Below are 5,292 nucleotides of genomic sequence, written 5' to 3' on the forward strand. Positions count from 1 at the left end.
TAGGGTTAGAGCACAGTGTAGGGTTAAGTGTTGTTCTCCCATCCTAGGGTTAGAGCACAGTGTAGGGTTAAGTGTTGTTCTCCCATCCTAGGGTTAGAGCACAGTGTAGGGTTAAGTGTTGTTCTCCCATCCTAGGGTTAGAGCACAGTGTAGGGTTAAGTGTTGTTCTCCCATCCTAGGGTTAGAGCACAGTGTAGGGTTAAGTGTTGTTCTCCCATCCTAGGGTTAGAGCACAGTGTAGGGTTAAGTGTTGTTCTCCCATCCTAGGGTTAGAGCACAGTGTAGGGTTAAGTGTTGTTCTCCCATCCTAGGGTTAGAGCACAGTGTAGGGTTAAGTGTTGTTCTCCCATCCTAGGGTTAGAGCACAGTGTAGGGTTAAGTGTTGTTCTCCCATCCTAGGGTTAGAGCACAGTGTAGGGTTAAGTGTTGTTCTCCCATCCTAGGGTTAGAGCACAGTGTAGGGTTAAGTGTTGTTCTCCCATCCTAGGGTTAGAGCACAGTGTAGGGTTAAGTGTTGTTCTCCCATCCTAGGGTTAGAGCACAGTGTAGGGTTAAGTGTTGTTCTCCCATCCTAGGGTTAGAGCACAGTGTAGGGTTAAGTGTTGTTCTCCCATCCTAGGGTTAGAGCACAGTGTAGGGTTAAGTGTTGTTCTCCCATCCTAGGGTTAGAGCACAGTGTAGGGTTAAGTGTTGTTCTCCCATCCTAGGGTTAGAGCACAGTGTAGGGTTAAGTGTTGTTCTCCCATCCTAGGGTTAGAGCACAGTGTAGGGTTAAGTGTTGTTCTCCCATCCTAGGGTTAGAGCACAGTGTAGGGTTAAGTGTTGTTCTCCCATCCTAGGGTTAGAGCACAGTGTAGGGTTAAGTGTTGTTCTCCCATCCTAGGGTTAGAGCACAGTGTAGGGTTAAGTGTTGTTCTCCCATCCTAGGGTTAGAGCACAGTGTAGGGTTAAGTGTTGTTCTCCCATCCTAGGGTTAGAGCACAGTGTAGGGTTAAGTGTTGTTCTCCCATCCTAGGGTTAGAGCACAGTGTAGGGTTAAGTGTTGTTCTCCCATCCTAGGGTTAGAGCACAGTGTAGGGTTAAGTGTTGTTCTCCCATCCTAGGGTTAGAGCACAGTGTAGGGTTAAGTGTTGTTCTCCCATCCTAGGGTTAGAGCACAGTGTAGGGTTAAGTGTTGTTCTCCCATCCTAGGGTTAGAGCACAGTGTAGGGTTAAGTGTTGTTCTCCCATCCTAGGGTTAGAGCACAGTGTAGGGTTAAGTGTTGTTCTCCCATCCTAGGGTTAGAGCACAGTGTAGGGTTAAGTGTTGTTCTCCCATCCTAGGGTTAGAGCACAGTGTAGGGTTAAGTGTTGTTCTCCCATCCTAGGGTTAGAGCACAGTGTAGGGTTAAGTGTTGTTCTCCCATCCTAGGGTTAGAGCACAGTGTAGGGTTAAGTGTTGTTCTCCCATCCTAGGGTTAGAGCACAGTGTAGGGTTAAGTGTTGTTCTCCCATCCTAGGGTTAGAGCACAGTGTAGGGTTAAGTGTTGTTCTCCCATCCTAGGGTTAGAGCACAGTGTAGGGTTAAGTGTTGTTCTCCCATCCTAGGGTTAGAGCACAGTGTAGGGTTAAGTGTTGTTCTCCCATCCTAGGGTTAGAGCACAGTGTAGGGTTAAGTGTTGTTCTCCCATCCTAGGGTTAGAGCACAGTGTAGGGTTAAGTGTTGTTCTCCCATCCTAGGGTTAGAGCACAGTGTAGGGTTAAGTGTTGTTCTCCCATCCTAGGGTTAGAGCACAGTGTAGGGTTAAGTGTTGTTCTCCCATCCTAGGGTTAGAGCACAGTGTAGGGTTAAGTGTTGTTCTCCCATCCTAGGGTTAGAGCACAGTGTAGGGTTAAGTGTTGTTCTCCCATCCTAGGGTTAGAGCACAGTGTAGGGTTAAGTGTTGTTCTCCCATCCTAGGGTTAGAGCACAGTGTAGGGTTAAGTGTTGTTCTCCCATCCTAGGGTTAGAGCACAGTGTAGGGTTAAGTGTTGTTCTCCCATCCTAGGGTTAGAGCACAGTGTAGGGTTAAGTGTTGTTCTCCCATCCTAGGGTTAGAGCACAGTGTAGGGTTAAGTGTTGTTCTCCCATCCTAGGGTTAGAGCACAGTGTAGGGTTAAGTGTTGTTCTCCCATCCTAGGGTTAGAGCACAGTGTAGGGTTAAGTGTTGTTCTCCCATCCTAGGGTTAGAGCACAGTGTAGGGTTAAGTGTTGTTCTCCCATCCTAGGGTTAGAGCACAGTGTAGGGTTAAGTGTTGTTCTCCCATCCTAGGGTTAGAGCACAGTGTAGGGTTAAGTGTTGTTCTCCCATCCTAGGGTTAGAGCACAGTGTAGGGTTAAGTGTTGTTCTCCCATCCTAGGGTTAGAGCACAGTGTAGGGTTAAGTGTTGTTCTCCCATCCTAGGGTTAGAGCACAGTGTAGGGTTAAGTGTTGTTCTCCCATCCTAGGGTTAGAGCACAGTGTAGGGTTAAGTGTTGTTCTCCCATCCTAGGGTTAGAGCACAGTGTAGGGTTAAGTGTTGTTCTCCCATCCTAGGGTTAGAGCACAGTGTAGGGTTAAGTGTTGTTCTCCCATCCTAGGGTTAGAGCACAGTGTAGGGTTAAGTGTTGTTCTCCCATCCTAGGGTTAGAGCACAGTGTAGGGTTAAGTGTTGTTCTCCCATCCTAGGGTTAGAGCACAGTGTAGGGTTAAGTGTTGTTCTCCCATCCTAGGGTTAGAGCACAGTGTAGGGTTAAGTGTTGTTCTCCCATCCTAGGGTTAGAGCACAGTGTAGGGTTAAGTGTTGTTCTCCCATCCTAGGGTTAGAGCACAGTGTAGGGTTAAGTGTTGTTCTCCCATCCTAGGGTTAGAGCACAGTGTAGGGTTAAGTGTTGTTCTCCCATCCTAGGGTTAGAGCACAGTGTAGGGTTAAGTGTTGTTCTCCCATCCTAGGGTTAGAGCACAGTGTAGGGTTAAGTGTTGTTCTCCCATCCTAGGGTTAGAGCACAGTGTAGGGTTAAGTGTTGTTCTCCCATCCTAGGGTTAGAGCACAGTGTAGGGTTAAGTGTTGTTCTCCCATCCTAGGGTTAGAGCACAGTGTAGGGTTAAGTGTTGTTCTCCCATCCTAGGGTTAGAGCACAGTGTAGGGTTAAGTGTTGTTCTCCCATCCTAGGGTTAGAGCACAGTGTAGGGTTAAGTGTTGTTCTCCCATCCTAGGGTTAGAGCACAGTGTAGGGTTAAGTGTTGTTCTCCCATCCTAGGGTTAGAGCACAGTGTAGGGTTAAGTGTTGTTCTCCCATCCTAGGGTTAGAGCACAGTGTAGGGTTAAGTGTTGTTCTCCCATCCTAGGGTTAGAGCACAGTGTAGGGTTAAGTGTTGTTCTCCCATCCTAGGGTTAGAGCACAGTGTAGGGTTAAGTGTTGTTCTCCCATCCTAGGGTTAGAGCACAGTGTAGGGTTAAGTGTTGTTCTCCCATCCTAGGGTTAGAGCACAGTGTAGGGTTAAGTGTTGTTCTCCCATCCTAGTGTTAGAGCACAGTGTAGGGTTAAGTGTTGTTCTCCCATCCTAGGGTTAGAGCACAGTGTAGGGTTAAGTGTTGTTCTCCCATCCTAGTGTTAGAGCACAGTGTAGGGTTAAGTGTTGTTCTCCCATCCTAGTGTTAGAGCACAGTGTAGGGTTAAGTGTTGTTCTCCCATCCTAGTGTTAGAGCACAGTGTAGGGTTAAGTGTTGTTCTCCCATCCTAGTGTTAGAGCACAGTGTAGGGTTAAGTGTTGTTCTCCCATCCTAGGGTTAGAGCACAGTGTAGGGTTAAGTGTTGTTCTCCCATCCTAGGGTTAGAGCACAGTGTAGGGTTAAGTGTTGTTCTCCCATCCTAGTGTTAGAGCACAGTGTAGGGTTAAGTGTTGTTCTCCCATCCTAGGGTTAGAGCACAGTGTAGGGTTAAGTGTTGTTCTCACATCCTAGGGTTAGAGCTTAGTGTAGGGTTGTTTTTTTTATATATAACCTAGTGTCAGGAATATAACAGTTTGTTTAAGAGCAGTGAGATATCTGCACCTTCCAATGACACCTGGAGTGGTTTTACGGTCCAAGCAACTGAGGGACTGAATTGGGCTCCGTCTGGGGGATCCGACCATGGAGCAGGATTTGTAGCCAAGATCAGACCCAACAAAGCCACTTCTGTCTTGCTCCTTGGGGCAGGATGACACCAGGAGGTGCAGATCATTTTGGTGATTGGGAAGACAGCCAAGGGGGCAAGAAAGGTCAGAATTACACCTGTAAGGGTAAAATGTGACCTGCTCAAACGGAACGTGTGAGCAGGGGCAGGAAACCTACAGGCTCATTGGAAGCGTCGGAGAGGATGTAAACCCTGGAGTAGCCAGCCAGTGGGGAAACAGGGGAGGGAACTTTGCTTCGAGAACAGGGAATAGAAACGGTTCTTCAGCTGCCTATGGGTGTGTCTGCTTGTTTAGGTCACCCGTTCTGGGCAGAGTTTTAATAAACTGTGCTTGGCTGCAGGATGCGTTCGGGCCTGTTCCTTGTTCCACAGCCGTTTCTCACACTGGGCACGACAAAAAGCTGCAAGAAGAGAGCCTGCTCTAGCTCCCTGCTCATGTCCCGCCCTTCCCATCAAGAAAGCATTTGGCTCCTGGAGCTCTTGCCCTTTCAGCACCCAGGGGATCCGAGGAAGAGGCAACATGCAAGGCAGTGGTGCAGCCAGGCTGCTGCCTGGGGTTGCTGTGGTTCCACAGGGCCAGGCTCATTTCTGGTACCGACAGGAGGAGCTGGGGAGAGGGTCTTCAGGACCCAGAGCTCCCCAGCAGGGGTGGCCCGGAGAGGGCTCAGGACTCCCTCCCATTTCCTGCCCTGCCCTATGATAGCCAGGAGCAACACACAGCTGCCCATTGATGCAGAGAGGCCTTTTGCCCAACAGCCCATGAGCACTGGGCTTGACAAGCCTAAAAGCCAGGACAGGGTCAGGACAGGCCTGGTCATTCCCGAGGGGCCCAAAGAAGCCCCCTGTTGGCACAGAGGGCATGACCTCTTCCCTGCCCTGCCCTGTGGAACAGCTTTGGGGCTCCCCTTCCTGGCCGGACACGACACGGCTGTTTTGTGGGGCTTGCCAAAGCGTGTGGCTGCCCTGCATGGCTGGGATTCCTCTTCATCTCTGGAGGGCTGGGAAGGAACGCCCAGGGACAATCGAGATCAGTCAGAAAGAAGAGACTAAGATGGGGGGCCAGCAAGAACCACCACAGCCTCGGCCAAGAGAGCTTGGGGTGGAAAAACGAGCCCCCG

This window comes from Chaetura pelagica, unplaced genomic scaffold (genome assembly GCF_000747805.2).
Source record: "Chaetura pelagica isolate M959 unplaced genomic scaffold, ChaPel_1.0 scaffold655, whole genome shotgun sequence".
Taxonomy (NCBI): domain Eukaryota; kingdom Metazoa; phylum Chordata; class Aves; order Apodiformes; family Apodidae; genus Chaetura; species Chaetura pelagica.